This window comes from Salmo salar, chromosome ssa09 (genome assembly GCF_905237065.1).
Source record: "Salmo salar chromosome ssa09, Ssal_v3.1, whole genome shotgun sequence".
NCBI classification, from domain to species: domain Eukaryota; kingdom Metazoa; phylum Chordata; class Actinopteri; order Salmoniformes; family Salmonidae; genus Salmo; species Salmo salar.
This window is the reverse complement of record NC_059450.1, coordinates 154,577,126-154,594,634: the sequence shown is the minus strand read 5'-3', so window position 1 is coordinate 154,594,634 and position 17,509 is coordinate 154,577,126. Positions and strand designations below refer to the sequence as shown.

General features: G+C 41.6%; 1 protein-coding gene across 3 annotated transcripts in view; it reads right to left on the bottom strand.

Annotated features, from left to right (window-relative positions):
- Window positions 1-12,832, bottom strand: part of LOC106613355 (protein-tyrosine sulfotransferase 1) — a 102,792-nt gene extending 89,960 nt beyond the window's left edge. Inside the window, exon 1 of one of the 3 annotated variants that reach the window (XM_045724862.1) lies at window positions 12,407-12,832. The gene's annotated coding sequence lies outside the window, so the exon portion shown is untranslated. The remainder of the gene's footprint in view (window positions 1-12,406) is intronic. The other 2 variants (XM_045724861.1, XM_045724863.1) reach the window with 2 other exon arrangements.
- Window positions 12,833-17,509: the final 4,677 nt, after the last annotated feature.

Here is a 17,509-nt window from a genome sequence, read left to right as displayed (position 1 = left end):
CTAGAACCATCAGAGATAGGAGAGGTGGCCAACTACTGCAACTAATATGCAGACTACTGAGCTAGACAGACTCTTTAATTCACTCACACACACACACACACACACACACACACACACACACACACACACACACACACACACACACTACTGAGCTAGACAGACACTTTAATTCACACACACGGTTGCAGATTGCATTGTACTTATTTTTTGTGCAATCTTATTCATTTGTTTACAACTATTCTTAATTTTATTGGCACCGGTATTATAGTAATGTATGTATGTATGTATGTATGTACAGTGCCTTGCGAAAGTATTCGGCCCCCTTGAACTTTTTGACCTTTTGCCACATTTCAGGCTTCAAACATAAAGATATAAAACTGTAATTTTTTGTGAAGAATCAACAACAAGTGGGACACAATTATGAAGTGGAACGAAATTTATTGGATATTTCTAACTTTTTTAACAAATAAAAAACTGAAAAATTGGCCGTGCAAAATTATTCAGCCCCCTTAAGTTAATACTTTGTAGCGCCACCTTTTGCTGCGATTACAGCTGTAAGTCGCTTGGGGTATGTCTCTATCAGTTTTGCACATCGAGAGACTGACATGTTTGCCCATTCCTCCTTGCAAAACAGCTCGAGCTCAGTGAGGTTGGATGGAGAGCGTTTGTGAACAGCAGTTTTCAGTTCTTTCCACAGATTCTCGATTGGATTCAGGTCTGGACTTTGACTTGGCCATTCTAACACTTGGATATGTTTATTTGTGAACCATTCCATTGTAGATTTTGCTTTATGTTTTGGATCATTGTCTTGTTGGAAGACAAATCTCCGTCCCAGTCTCAGGTCTTTTGCAGACTCCATCAGGTTTTCTTCCAGAATGGTCCTGTATTTGGCTCCATCCATCTTCCCATCAATTTTAACCATCTTCCCTGCCCATGCTGAAGAAAAGCAGGCCCAAACCATGATGCTGCCACCACCATGTTTGACAGTGGGGATGGTGTGTTCAGGGTGATGAGCTGTGTTGCTTTTACGCCAAACATAACGTTTTGCATTGTTGCCAAAAAGTTCGATTTTGGTTTCATCTGACCAGAGCACCTTCTTCCACATGTTTGGTGTGTCTCCCAGGTGGCTAGTGGCAAACTTTAAACGACACTTTTTATGGATATCTTTAAGAAATGGCTTTCTTCTTGCCACTCTTCCATAAAGGCCAGATTTGTGCAGTATACGACTGATTGTTGTCCTATGGACAGAGTCTCCCACCTCAGCTGTAGATCTCTGCAGTTCATCCAGAGTGATCATGGGCCTCTTGGCTGCATCTCTGATCAGTCTTCTCCTTGTATGAGCTGAAAGTTTAGAGGGACGGCCGGGTCTTCGTAGATTTGCATGTGGTCTGATACTCCTTCCATTTCAATATTATCGCTTGCACAGTGCTCCTTGGGATGTTTAAAGCTTGGGAAATCTTTTTGTATCCAAATCCGGCTTTAAACTTCTCCACAACAGTATCTCGGACCTGCCTGGTGTGTTCCTTGTTCTTCATGATGCTCTCTGCGCTTTAAACGGACCTCTGAGACTATCACAGAGCAGGTGCATTTATACGGAGACTTGATTACACACAGGTGGATTCTATTTATCCTCATTAGTCATTTAGGTCAACATTGGATCATTCAGAGATCCTCACTGAACTTCTGGAGAGAGTTTGCTGCACTGAAAGTAAAGGGGCTGAATAATTTTGCACGCCCAATTTTTCCGTTTTTTTATTTGTTAAAAAAGTTAGAAATATCCAATAAATTTCGTTCCACTTCATAATTGTGTCCCACTTGTTGTTGATTCTTCACAAAAAAGTACAGTTTTATATCTTTATGTTTGAAGCCTGAAATGTGGCAAAAGGTCGAAAAGTTCAAGGGGGCCGAATACTTTCGCAAGGCACTGTATGTATGTATGTATGTATGTATGTATGTATGTATGTATATTATTATTATTATTTTGTTTTTCTTCAACATACTTTACTCAAACCAGTGAATATCACTTATTATAAATGAGATCATTAACTATCAGCTCTTGGAATATCCAGGGCCTATACTCTTCACATTTTGGTTATAAAACAACAAATCCAGAATGGATTAAAAACATCAAAGGACAGGACATCATAATCCTACTGGAAACATGGTGTCGTGGAGACATAGATTCTCAGTGTCCCTCAGGCTATAGAGAAAGTTTACTACCATCAATCAAACATAAAAATGTTAAACGGGGCCGAGACTCAGGTGGATTCATCATTTGGCATAAGCGGGACTTAGCACTGAATGAAATGGAAAAAAAAGGTACCAGTCACATTTGGCTAAAACTTAACAAAGGTACAATCTACTGTGACAATGATGTATACATATGTGCAGCTTATGCTCCTCCTTCAGATTCACCATATTATGATGATCAGTTTGTTGACAATCTCCATACAGAAATCATTACATTTCAGGCAGAGGGTAAAGTGCTGCTTTGTGGAGGTTCTGAGCCTGACAACACTGATGCGGGAGGTAACCACCACATATTTGGACACCCCTCCTTGTACCGTAGCCCTATTATAAATAATAGAAACAGTCCTGACCAAATACTGAACAAAAATGGGAAGGAGTTAGTGCATCTCTGTCGAGCCTTAGGCCTGTACATGCTTAATGGTAGAATCAGAGGGGACTCTTTAGGTCGGTTTACTTACTGCTCAGCTCTTGGGACAAGTGTAGTCGATTATGTCATCACTGACGTTGACCACTCCTCCATTAGTGCATTCACTGTTAGACCACAGACACCATTGTCAGATCACAGTCAGATCAACGTGTTTCTGAAGAAATTAACCGGCAATACTCATTCAAAAAAACAGCCCAATAAACTCTACAACATAAACCCATCGTACAGATGGGCTCCAAACAGTGCAGAGAGATTCATTGAAACGTTGAACTCAAATGAAATGATGAACTCTATACAGTTTTTCAGAGATGGTGTCAATTCGGCTACTCAAAACATCAACTGCATATTCCAAAAAGCAGCATCGAAAGCAAATTTGACAAAACCAAAGAAATGCAACTTCAGAAACAAAAAACAAAATGTTTCTGACAAATGGTTTGATAATGAATGTAAAACAATTAGAAAACAACTAAGACAAATGTCAAACGAAAAACACAAGCAGCAAAACAACCCAGAGCTACAATATGAATACTTTGAAACAGTATAAACAAACACTGAAACGCAAGAAATGTAATTATACCAACAAGACACTTGATGAAATTGAAAACACAATTGACCAAAATCAGTTCTGGGACATGTGGAACAATTTAAGCACGACAAAGCCACAGGAATTAGCCATACAAGATGTAGGAATTTGGAAAACTTATTTTGATAATCTATACAAAAACATCCCACAAAAAGACTTACAACAGAACCAATTAGAAATTAAAAGAAAAATTGAACATCCTTGAATCAGTCATTAAAAACAACCAAAATCCATTAGATTACCCAATAACCCAGCAAGAACTAAATGAAAAGCTGAAATCTATTAAATCAAAGAAGGCTTGTGGTCTAGACAACTTCAGAAATGAAATGCTGAAAAACAGCACACCTGAGTTGCAAAATGCTGTGCTTAAATTGTTCAACATGGTTTTAACTTCTGGCTGCTTCCCTGATGTCTGGAACCAGGGGCTCATCTCCCCTATCCACAAAAGTGGAGACAAATCAGACCCCAATAATTACAGGGGAATTTGCATAAACAGTAACTTGGGAAAGGTTTTCTGTAGCATTTTGAATTCAAACCTTTCAAGAAAAAAATGTAATAAGTAAATGTCAAATTGGCTTTCTCCCTAACAGTCGCACTACCAGGGCCCAATTATGGCAATATTGCTCTAGAATATTAATGTTCTGTTGAAGACCTTCTTTGGTTGGTGATAGAAGTACCAAGTCATCAGCATATAGCAGGTATTTCACCTCTGTGTCAAATAGTGTGAGTCCTGGGGCTGGAGAATGGTCCAACATGTCTGCTAATTCATTGATATAAATGTTGAAAAGATTTGGACTCAAACTGCAGCCTTGTCTCACACCTCAAAATTGTGAAAATAATTATCTTCTTTGGTTTTTCATTTTTATTGCACACTTGTTTTCTGTGTACATACATTTTATTAAGTCATACACCTTACCACCAAGCCCACTTTGGAGAGGGCTTGGTGGTAATGATAGCAGTTTAGTAGTGATAGTGGTGGTGGTAGTAGTGGTATGTGTAGTAATGGTAATGATAGCAGATTAGTGATGGTGGTGGTGGTAGTGGTATGGGTGGTAATGGTAATGATAGCAGTTTAGTGATGGTGGTGGTGGTAGTAGTGGTATGGGTGGTAATGGTAATGATAGCAGTTTAGTGATGGTGGTAGTAGTAGTAGTGGTATGGGTGGTAATGGTAATGATAGCAGTTTAGTAGTGATGGTGGTAGTAGTAGTGGTATGGGTAGTAATGGTAATGATAGCAGATTAGTGATGGTGGTGGTGGTAGTAGTAGTGGTATGGGTGGTAATGGTAATTATAACAGTTTAGTAGTGGTGGTAGTAGTAGTGGTATGTGTAGTAATGGTAATGATAGCAGATTAGTGATGGTGGTGGTGGTGGTAGTAGTAGTGGTATGGGTGGTAATGGTAATTATAACAGTTTAGTAGTGGTGGTAGTAGTAGTAGTGGTATGGGTAGTAATGGTAATGATAGCAGTTTAGTGGTGGTGGTAGTAGTAGTGGTATGGGTAGTAATGGTAATGATAGCAGTTTAGTAGTGGTAATGATGATGGTAGTTGTAGTACTGATGTAATGGTGAAGATGACTGTTATTTAGTTATAAGTTAGTTATAGTTTCATTTTCCATATTTAGATTTTTATATTTAATTCTGTATTATTATTTACTGCCATTTTATATTATTATTGTTTCTAATTCTATTACAATGTATATTGTATACATTGTTGCTTTGGCAATATTGACACAATGTTTTTCATGCCAATAAAGCAGCTTGAATTTGAATTTGAGAGAGAGACATTGAGAGAGAGAGATATTGAGAGAGAATGATATTGAGAGAGAGAGAGAGAGAATGATATTGAGAGAGAGAGAATGATATTGAGAGAGAGAGAGAATGATAGAGAGAGAGAGAGAGAGAGAGAGAGAGAATGATATTGAGAGAGAGAGAGAGAATGATATTGAGAGAGAGAGAATGATATTGAGAGAGAGAGAGAGAGAATGATATTGAGAGAGAGAGAGGGCTAGAAAGAGAGCGCTAGAGAGAGAACTAGAGAGAGAGATCAATACTGTATTGCCACATCATCACGCCATGCTAAGTCCGTTTGAAACACAGCTGCCTGGGAGGCCATCCATTCTGTTCCATCTAAAAACAGGCCCTCATTTCCATGCCAATCAATGGCCAGACCGTAGGAAGAGGAGGAGCCTCCTAAATTTGGGCCTGAAGAAGAAAATTCCTAACTGACACTCATGTTACAACAGTCTCTCTTTTATCAAGATGGAAGAGGATATTAACATATAACCAGACGCAATATTCACAAGCTAGGGAAACTAAACCCAATAATATCTCCTTTCTCCTGAAATGTACACTTGTTCACTAGTTCAAAACAAATGTAAAAGCATTGGACTGGTAGAGGCAGGGGCTAGCTAAAGGGAGTTTCCACGATATGTGGAATGTGTTCCAGTCATTTCCTTTCAACAATCAGAGAAGGGAACCAGTTCACTCTTTGTGAGGATGGAGCCATGGTCTAAAGCTTTAGCCTTGTCTGAGATGCAGCTGCTTTCAATTCTACAGTATCAGCACGATAATGAAGAGTTGATATGGTATAAATCACATATATACCTTCTAGATATGTTTCCTCTTTCTCTATGACGGAGTCCAGAGCCAACTTGCCCTCCTTTCATGTCACAACCACCCACACACAACCAGACAGACAGCCAGACAGACCGACAGCCAGACAGGCTGGGACACTGACAGAAAGAGACAGAGAGCCAGACAGCCAGGCAGGCAGACAGGCAGACCGACAGCCAGGCAGGCAGACCGACAGGCTGGGACACCACAGAAAGACAGCCAGACAGACAGGCCGGCAGACACACAGGCCGGCAGACACACAGGCCCAGCTGGCCCTGACACAATAGCAGAAAAAAAAGCAGGGAGGCTGCTTGACCTGAGATCCATAAATCCACAAGGACATCCCTCCCTGGCCAGTGGCATGTTGTCACCTTAACTGGACATCACAGAGGGAACTGGTTGAACTATAGGTGCAAGAGGGCCCACATGGCTCTGGTTTCTAAAGTAGTACACTCAAAAGGGGGGCTATTTGGGACTCAGCCAGGGAGTCAACCAAGCCTGACGGGACTCAGCCAGGGAGTCAACCAAGCCTGACGGGACTCAGCCAGGGAGTCAACCAAGCCTGACGGGACTCAGCCAGGGAGTCAACCAAGCCTGACGGGACTCAGCCAGGGAGTCAACCAAGCCTGACAGTTTAAAAACTCACTGAGGTGGAAGAGAACATCTAGGAGTTGGACACGTTTAGATGCACTACATGGCTAAAAGACACCGGCTCGTCAAACGTCTCATTCCAAAATCATGGGTATTAATATGGAGTTGGTCCCGCCTTTACTGCTATAACAGCCTCCACTCTTCTGGGAAGGCTTTCCACTAGATGTTGGAACATTGCTGCGGGGACTTGTTTCCATTCAGCCACAACAGCATTAGTGAGGTCGGGCACTGATGTTGGGCGATTTGGCCTGGCTCACAGTCAGCGTTCCAGTTCATCCCAAAGGTGTTCGATGGGGTTGAGGTCAGGGTTCTGTGCAGGCCAGTCAAGTTCTTCCACACCGATCTCAACAAACCATTTCAGTATGGACCTCGCTTTGTCATGCTGAAACAGGAAAGGGCCTTCCCCAAACTGTTGCCACGAAGTTGGAAGCACAGAATCATCTAGAATGTCATTGTATGCTGTAGTGTTAAGATTTCCCTTCACTGGAACTAAGGGGCCCGAACCATGAAAAACAGCCCCAGACCATTATTCTTCCTCCACCAAACTTTACAGTTGGCACTATGCATTCAGGCAGGTAGCGTTCTCCTGGCATCCACCAAACCCAGATTAGTCCGTCGGACTGCCAGATGGTGAAGCGTGATCGCCTTTCCGCTGTGCCAGAGTCCAATGGCGGCGAGTTTTACACCACTCCAGCTAACGCTTGGCTATTTCGCATGGTGATCTTAGGCTTGTGTGCGGCTGCTCGGCCATGGAAACCCATTGCATAAAGCTCCCGACTAATAGTCATTGTGCTGATGTTGCTTCCAGAGGTAGTTTGGAACTCGGTAGTGAGTGTTGCAACCGAGGACAGATGACTTTTACTTTCTACGTGCTTTAGCACTCGGCGGTCCCATTCTGTGAGCTTGTGTGGCCTACCACTTCGCGGCTGAGCTGTTGTTGCTCCACTTCACAATAACAGCACTTACAGTTGACCTGGGCAGCTCTAGCAGGGCAGAAATTTGACAAACTGACTTGTTGGAAAGTTGGCATCCTATGACGGTGCCACGTTGAAAAATCACTGAGCTTCTCAGTAAGGCCATTCAATCAATCAAATGTATTTATATAGCCCTTCTTACATCAGCTGATGTCACAAAGTGCTGTACAGAAACCCAGCCTAAAACCCCAAACAGCAAGCAATGCAGGTCTGGAAGCACGGTGGCTAGGAAAAACTCCCTAGAAAAGGCCAGAACCTAAGAAGAAACCTATAGGCTCTACTGCCAATATTTGTCTATGGCGATTGCATGGCTGTGTGCTCGATTTTATACACCTGTCAGAAACGGGTGTGGCTGAAATAACCAAATCCACTCATGTGAAGGGCTGTCCGCATACTGCACCTTCCCTGAGCAATAAGGCACAACAACACATCACTCTGAGCAACAAACTGACTGGGGAATAATCACAGCATAGAACTGATCTACGGTCTGTGAATCACAATGCATTAGCAAAGGTGATAGGCTACATAACAAAACCCCTACAATCAGTTAAAGCTCAATGGCTTGAATACATGACTGTACAACAGACATGATATAAACCTGCCAATGAATAGGAGGATGATGCATGGTCAGCCTGGATGCAGCAGCGTGGGTGGACATCATAAGGCATATTAGTGATGTTAGTCAACTAACAGGAAGAACACACATCCGTGGGCAGGTAGCTAAGAGAAGGTATTTTCCTAAACGGTGTACAAAAATAAAATGTGATCATATCATCTGTTAGCAGCAAAGGGTGATACGGACTTCCCAAACCAGGAAACGAGCAGAACCAAATGCTTCTGCGTTTCAAATGGCACCCTATTCGGTGCGCTACTTCCTGGTCGATACTGGTGGCGCGCTACTTCCTGGTCGATACTGGTGGCGCGCTACTTCCTGGTCGATACTAGTGGCGCGCTACTTCCTGGTCGACACTGGTGGCGCGCCACTTCCTGGTCGATACTGGTGGCGCGCTACTTCCTGGTCGATACTGGTGGCGCGCTACTTCCTGGTCGATACTGGTGGCGCGCTACTTCCTGGTTGATACTGGTGGCGCGCTACTTCCTGGTCAATACTAGTGGCGCGCTACTTCCTGGTCAATACTAGTGGCGCGCTACTTCCTGTTCAATACTAGTGGCGCGCTACTTCCTGGTCAATACTAGTGGCGCGCTACTTCCTGGTCAATACTAGTGGCGCGCTACTTCCTGGTCAATACTAGTGGCGCGCTACTTCCTGTTCAATACTAGTGGCGCGCTACTTCCTGGTCAATACTAGTGGCGCGCTACTTCCTGGTCAATACTAGTGGCGCGCTACTTCCTGGTCAATACTAGTGGCGCGCTACTTCCTGGTCAATACTAGTGGCGCGCTACTTCCTGGTCAATACTAGTGGTGCGCTACTTCCTGGTCAATACTGGTGCAGTGAAGAATAGTAATACTTTGGTGGGGGTTTATATTTGTCAATAATTTAAATTGGAAATGTATTCTTTTGCATATCCCAACTCTCCCTGAGACACAGCCAGGGCCTGCCATTATCAATCACCCCCTGCAGCTGAGGAAGCAGAGTAGCACAGAGCTCAGACAGACACAGGAAAACAACTGAGGGTGCATCCTAAAAAAGGTCAGTGCTTGACTTGAGCCGACTTGAGCCGCTGGGCCGACAATTCACGTTTTTTGGGGAACTGCGTACCGGCCCTTCTATATAACAAAGTGGCCTATCACCAGGCCCGGATTCACACACAGCGTCAAATGCTGAAGAAAACGGGATCTGCATTGAATAGCAGAGTGGGAATTCACATCCTGATTCTGCTTCGTTCATCTTTATTTATCACAAGTCTGTGAATCCGGGTGTATGAGAAGACTGTTCCAGTTTGAGAATCCGGTCTGTGAATCCGGGTGTATGAGAAGACTGTTCCAGTTTGAGAATCCGGTCTGTGAATCCGGGTGTATGAGTAGACTGTTCCAGTTTGAGAATCCGGTCTGTGAATCCGGGTGTATGAGAAGACTGTTCCAGTTTGAGAATCTGGTCTGTGAATCCGGGTGTATGAGTAGACTGTTCCAGTTTGAGAATCTGGTCTGTGAATCCGGGTGTATGAGTAGACTGTTCCAGTTTGAGAATCCGGTCTGTGAATCCGGGTGTATGAGTAGACTGTTCCAGTTTGAGAATCTGGTCTGTGAATCCGGGTGTATGAGTGCTGTTCCAGTTTGAGAATGCGCAGATTGAGAAAACGCAAGCCTGAATGTTATTAAATTTTATTAAAGTTGTCAAATGAGGGTTCTTACAGTCATGAAAATATTATATTGTGTTATAAAATATATGATCAATCACTTAAAATGGGGGGGAGGGGGGTCAGAGCAGCAGGTAGCCTATATAATAATGATAGACTACACAGCCAATTCAAAACATAGCTAAATAGTTAACTAGTGAGATTACGAGCTATAAGCATTAATATCATTGCCGTCTTGTTTCCACCGGCTCTGTTGAGAAATAAATCTGACACCGTAATGGGAAAGCTGACATTCCTTTTCTATTAAACAGTAGGCTAACACGGTCATTTCGGCAATGCAAAAAAATGTATAATCGAATAGCCTAATTGATAAATAACTTCCATGCTGTGCATAGATCTCCCCTGAAAATAGGAATATTTTTGCCATATAAAAAAAAAGGTTAACATGTCCTAGTACTTTGTTTTTGAAGTAATCTACCTCATCCATTTCTATCCCAGATTCATTGAATGAGAGAATAATAGTATATTGAAAGTATTTGGTTGTAATATTTTATATTGTATATTAAGGGTGGCCAACCGTCCCCAGTATAAACTATCACATCTGCTGCTCAACAGGACCTTGATAAAACAGACGCACCCAGCTGTCCAGATGGAGGGTTGACCACACGCGTTTCATACGGTAGCCTAACAATGTGGTTATTCTACTTTGAGGGAGGTTAAGTGCCTTGATCAAGGGCACAACAGCAGGAGATAGTAGCCTACATGGGGTCAGAGACCAGCAGCAATACCACATTTATCCGGACTTTTTCCCCCATGTAGGCTATTTTGGCTGCATTTACACAGGGAGACCAATTTTTTGTTATTATTTTATTTCACCTTTATTTAACCAGGTAGGCAAGTTGAGAACAAGTTCTCATTTACAATTGCGACCTGGCCAAGATAAAGCAAAGCAGTTCGACAACATACAACAACAGAGTTACACATGAAATAAACAAACATACAGTCAATAATACAGTAGAAAAATACATCTATGTACGATGTGAGCAAATGAGGTGAGATAAGGGAGGTAAAGGCAAAAAAAGGCCATGGTGGCAAAGTAAATACAATATAGCAAGTAAAACACTGGAATGGTAGATTTGACAGTAGAAGAAAGTGCAAAGTAGAAATAGAAATAATGGGGTGCAAAGGAGCAAAATAAATAAATCTGATGTTTGTTTCACTAATTGGTCCTTTGACCAATCAGATAAGCTCTGGAAAAAGATATTCTATGAAAAGATCTGATGTGATTGGTCAAAAGACTAATTAGTGGAAAACAATATCAGAATTGGTCTGCTTGTCTAAACACAGCCATAGAGCTGTCATCAAATATTGGTCTTGGATATTTGGTTAAAACTCATGGAAAAGTCATGAATTTCCATTAGTCAAAATGTGAATAAACCCTTAACAGTGAAAAAAAATCAGAGGTCTCTATAGCATAACGTCATTTGGGAATTTCTGTGAACAAAGTCTAATGGACCGTCAGGGCGGGATGTGGGCACAGAGTCACCAGAATAAACCCATATCAACCACGTTCTACCAGCATCTCCATCACTATAACAGCCAGGGGGTTCAAAACATTATGTACTATTAATAATAATATATATTCTATACCAGACAAAGATATAGGATGATGGTATGGCTATCTATTTCTGTCTTTGGCTATTGCCAATAAAGAGTAAACTGGAGGGGCCTTTGATGCATACGCCAAAAAGACCGGTCATCACAATTTATTTCCAACATGACACAGAGAAGTTATAAGTTTTGTCAACAGCTGTAGGAATAGCGTGCAATGGGGAATACATAAATACATTTAAAAAAAAAACGTTAGACCCATTCCCCTTCAGTTATGGTTACTGCAAGCAGCTGATGGCAAAACATCTGGGAAGTAGACCTACCTCATGGCTGGTTGCCGAGATTCATTATATTGTCTTGATTAATTAAAGCTACATGATAATAAAATGACTGAAGGACAAGTGCAGGAGGCTTCCTTTGGAACACTTTTACACCTTATGACGTTTGCGTAATTCCGTCCAATAGGTCCTATGCTGTGTTGACCAGTAGGTCTTCCACATCAATAGTCTACAGACAGGATATCATCTGATGTGGAAATATCAAAAAGGTAAAAGACTAAGGACGTGATTTTAACTACGGTAGTTATGTCAGTCTTCTGTTGACCAAAACAACTCCGCTACAGATACATAGGAGACGCCAATATCAGCAACGTGTGTTTTAGTTGTGCGCACATCAAGTTACTGTTGATTTCAATCTAAAAAAAGCATTACTGATAGGCTGCAGAAGAACAAAAAAAATGTATCTTGTTATTAAAACACGAGAACATAACTGCCAATACGGAGACACAACACTCGATTCATTCAGTTGTCTATTTGAACATGGGCTGGACAGATCCTGATTATTGTTGTGCCAAGATGCATGATACATGTTCTGCCTTCATACACCGGGTGGCATGTGCCAACACATTCTACAGTGATGCAAAGCCATCAGCGCATTTCACAGATTCAAACTATTAAAAATGTCTGAGCTAAAACGACATTTTCTTTTAAAAAACCTCCCAATTGGTAATGCTCAAAATGTGTAGTGGTTAACCTACTAGGTAGAGGGTAGACAGTCGCGGTTAGCGCCGCTGAAGCTGGAAGAGAAGTGGGAAAAGAGAGAGAGGGACATTGCTACACTGTCGGAATCTTTGACTAGATACAATATAACCACCCACCTAATGTAGCGGATCCAGCGCCGGAGACAGTGGATCAAGCTGCTTATCTAATCGTTGAACACCGTTGCTCGTACATTCCATGCGTTCAATTTGCTCGCTGTTGTTCCACTGAATCCGACACACAGTAATACTTGGTACTGCTTTCTCTTCAGTTGTATCGCTGCAAATGCGTTATCCCCTGCTTTACGAGACTGTGGTGTAATCATTAGTCCACACGGTTGTAAACAGTTGCGTTTTGCAACGAAAACGAGAGTTTCTATTGGACTAATTCAGTTAGGTTCTTCCTCGTTTCGTTCAGTTTGCTTCCGTTTAAGAAACATTTTGCAACAAAATTAGGATAATGAATACACCCCTGGTGCCCTGTAATTGAAAGCCGGTTTGCGATTGGACCACCTGCAGAAGACAAACCATAATGTGTCATGGCAGAGGATTGGTTGAAAGCGTTGAAGGGCGGGATTAGAATGAACCAATGCTTTTAAAGAGACAGGAACTCAATTTGAAATATTTGCGCAACAGCTCACTGCAAAATATTGGAGCATCATAAAGCACTGCTAAAATATTGGAGCGTCATAAAACACTGCTAAAATATTGGAGCGTCATAAAGCACTGCTAAAATATTGGAGCGTCATAAAGCACTGCTAAAATATTGGAGCGTCATAAAGCACTGCTAAAATATTGGAGCGTCATAAAGCACTGCTAAAATATTGGAGCGTCATAAAGCACTGCTAAAATATTGGAGCGTCATAAAGCACTGCTAAAATATTGGAGCGTCATAAAGCACTGCTAAAATATTGGGCGTCATAAAGCACTGCTAAAATATTGGAGCGTCATAAAGCACTGCTAAAATATTGGAGCGTCATAAAGCACTGCTAAAATATTGGAGCGTCATAAAGCACTGCTAAAATATTGGAGCGTCATAAAGCACTGCTAAAATATTGGAGCGTCATAAAGCACTGCTAAAATATTGGAGCGTCATAAAGCACTGCTAAAATATTGGAGCGTCATAAAGCACTGCTAAAATATTGGAGCGTCATAAAAGCTAACAGTATTTTGATAAATACAAATGTCATAATTGATTTACTCTTCCAATGGTTTGAGCCCACAACCACAACGTTGTATCTGTCAGTCTATTTATAGGCTACAGATGTTCACACATTTGCTTCTTGGCAAATAGGCACGTTTGCATATTCACACAATAGAATTTAAGATAATTTTGAGTTTTAATCCATTTGGACATTTTAATCAAGTGAATTAAATAAGTAATCAACCACAGTATATAATAGGATAAATCTCAACACATTTGATTGATTTACCAGGTTTAGGTATCCAGTTCAAATCGAATCAAATCACATTTTATTGATCACATGGTTAGCAGATGTTAATGCGAGTGTAGTGAAATGCTTGTGTTTCTAGTTCCTGACAGTGCAGTAATATCTAACAAGTAATCTAACAATTCCACAACAACTACCTTATACACACAAACACCATCAATGTAAAGGGTGAATAAGAATATGTACATATAAATATATGGATGAGCGATGGCCGTGCGGCATAGGCAAGATGCAGTAGATGGTATAGGATACAGTATATACATATGAGATGAGTAATGTAGGGTATGTAAACATTATTAAAGTGGCATCATTTAAAGTGACTAGTGATCCGTTTAATTGGTCTGTTTATTTAAGTGGCCAGAGATTTGAGTCTGTATGTTGGCAGCAGCCTCTCTAGTTGTACATGTCCTGTAGGTTTTGTTTCTCTCTATCTGAAAAACATGGATATAAAAACAGTAGACCACAGGAGAATGGTGGCACCTCAGCATCCTGGAGTTGCCTCTTCACATCCGTAGTTGCCTCTTCACTGTTGACGTTGAGACTGGTGTATTGTGGGTACTATTTAATGAAGCTGCCAGTTGACGACTTGTGAGGCGTCTGTTTCTCAAACTAGACACTCTAATGTACTTGTCATCTTGCTCAGTTGTGCACCGGGGCCTCCCACTCCTCTTTCTATTCTGGTTAGAGCCAGCTTGCGCTGTTCTGTGAAGGGAGTAGTACACAGCGTTGTACGAGATCTTCAGTTTCTTGGAAATTTCTCGCATGGAATAGCCTTCATTTCTCAGAAGAAGAATAGACTGACGAGTTTCAAGCCATTTTGAGCCTGAAATCGAACCCACAAATGCTGATGCTCCAGATACTCAACTAGTCTAAAGAAGGCCAGTTTTATTGCTTCTTTAATCAGGACAACAGTTTTCAGCTGTGCTAACATAATTGCAAAAGGGTTTTCTCATGATCAATTAGCCCTTTAAAATGGTAAACTTGGGTTAACTAACACAACGTGCCATTGGAACACAGGAGTGATGGTTGCTGATAATGGGCCTCTGTACGCCTATGTAGATATTCCATTAAAAATCTGCCGTTTCCAGCTACAATAGTCATTTACAACATTAACAATGTCTACACTGTATTTCTGATCAATTTGATGTTATTTTAATGGACAAAAAATTTGCTTTTCTTTCAAAAACGAGGACATTTCTAAGTGACCCCAAGCTGTTGAACGGTGGTGTACATATTGCCAAAGCTTACTTAGGAGAATTACAATATTAACATAATTAATAATAATAATCAATATTGTCAACAGGACAACAGTAACAACAATAACCGAGGGTCAAAATAACCATACATTGAACAATAACAATAAGCATAGAGGACATTTGCAGGTTGATTGGTCTGTCAGACACTGTCCCTCAACTTATGGCAGGCAGCAATGTAGTGCGCTGCCAACCCACAGCTCTCTGTGTCCTCCCCCAACAGGACGGGTAGCCTATCCTCATCAGAGAGGTCTTTGAAACCTTGAATAAGGGTTTCAAATTGTTTTATCTTTTTTATATTTTGTCAGGAATGCAGCTCTGTCTCAGGTTCTGCTGTTGTGCAGTGGTTGCACAGCCTTTCCTCTACAGGGAGCCAGGTTTTCCTGTGTCTACCCTTCTCAATGGCAAGGCTGTGCTCACTGAGCCTGTACTTTGTCAAGGTTTTTCTAAAATGTTGATCAGTAACCATGGTCAAATAGTTTACCACGGTTGTACTGTCGAGTTAGGGCAAGATAGCACTGCATTTTGCTTTGTGTTTGTGCTTCCCGATAAGTAATGTCGTTTTGATTAGACTGTGTTGTCATTTGTTTTGAGCTGGTTGATTGGATGTTCTGGTTCTGAGGCTTCAGTGTGTTAGTAGAACAGGTTTATGAACTCAGCCCCAGGACCAGCTGGATGAGGGGACTATTTTATTTGCTCAGCTCTTGGCATTGCAGGGCTTGGTAATGATATGAGAGGGGGTCACTGTATTTTAGATGTTTCCAAAACTGAATTGCTATATTTTGCCTTTTAAAAAATCTCTCTCTCTCTCTCTCTCTCTCTCTCTCTCTCTCTCTCTCTCTCTCTCTCTCTCTCTCTCACAATTCAATTCAATTTCAATTGAAGGGCTTTATTGACTTGGGAAACGTATGTTCACATTGCCAAAGCAAGTGAAATAGATAATAAACAAAAGTGAAATAAACAATAAAAATGAACAGTGAACATTACACTCACAGAAGTTCCAAAAGAATAAAGACAATTCAAATGTCATATACTGTCTATATGCAGTGTTGTAATGATGTGCAAATAGTTAAAGTACAAAAGGGATAAATTGTGTTTATTCTTCACTGGTTGCCCTTTTCTTGTGGCAACAGGTCCCAAATATTGCTGCTGTGATGGCACACTGTGGTATTTCACCCAGTAGACATGAGAGTTTATCAAAAGTGGGTTTGTTTTCTAATTCTTTGTGGGTCTGTGTAACCTGAGGGAAATATGTGTCTCTAATATGGTCACACATTTGGCAGGAGGTTAAGAAGTGCAGCTCAGTTTCCACCTCATTTTGTGGACAGTGTGGACATAGCCTTTCTCTTCTCTTCTCTTCTCTTCTCTTCTCTTCTCTTCTCTTCTCTTCTCTTCTCTTCTCTTCTCTTCTCTTCTCTTCTCTTCTCTTCTCTTCTCTTCTCTTCTCTTCTCTCTCCCTCTCTTCTCTTCTCTTCTCTTCTCTTCTCTTCTCTTCTCTTCTCTTCTCTTCTCTTCTCTTCTCTTCTCTTCTCTTCTCTTCTCTTCTCTTCTCTTCTCTTCTCTTCTCTCTCTCTCCTTCTCCCTCTCTTTCTCTGTCTCTCTTGCTCTCTCTCTGTCTCTCTCTGCCTCGCCATCTTTCTTGTCTTGAGAGCCAGGTCTGCCTACGGCTCTCTTCCTTTCTCTTTCTCTCTTCCTCTCTCTCTCTTCCTCTCTCTCTTTCTCTCTCTTCCTCTCTCTGTCTCTCTCTTTCTCTCTTCCTTTCTCTCTCTTTCACTCTCTGCCTCTCTCTCTCTCTCTCTGCCTATGCCTCTCTCACTCTTTGCCTCTCTCTGCCTCTGTCAATCTCTGTCTCTCTTCCTGTCTCTCTGTCTCTCTCTTTATCTCTCTGTCTCTCTCTCTCTCTCTCTCTCTCTCTATAAAGAGGCAGTGTAGTGGGCTGTATGGATTCCCTGTTGCCTCCAAAATGGCACCCTATTTCCTTTATAGTGCAGGGCTTTGGTCAACAGTAGTGGTCAATCGGGACTTGTCAGCTCGATGCCAACCGAGCTGATAAGCCATGAAGAGTACCGGTAAGTCGAACTCTAACGACAAAGCGAGGGCAGTCATTCAAGCAGCAGCAATCGTTCAGGTAGGTTTTTTCTCTTCGTTGTTTTGGTAACTGCTTTCAGCATAGCTCTGCCACCTCTAATAAAGATCATGGTGTCTCAGGAAATACAAGGTGGGTTTGAAGCAGCTCTAGGAGCAGGACCAAACAGTACTGGAATCTAGTCACATTGTCTTCATTTATTCACATAATATTATAACATTCCCTATACACTATACACTATAACATCACACATCCCATACTTCTCTTTCTCTCTGCAGCTGAGCTTTATTTGAGAGAGAAGGAGAGAGAGGAG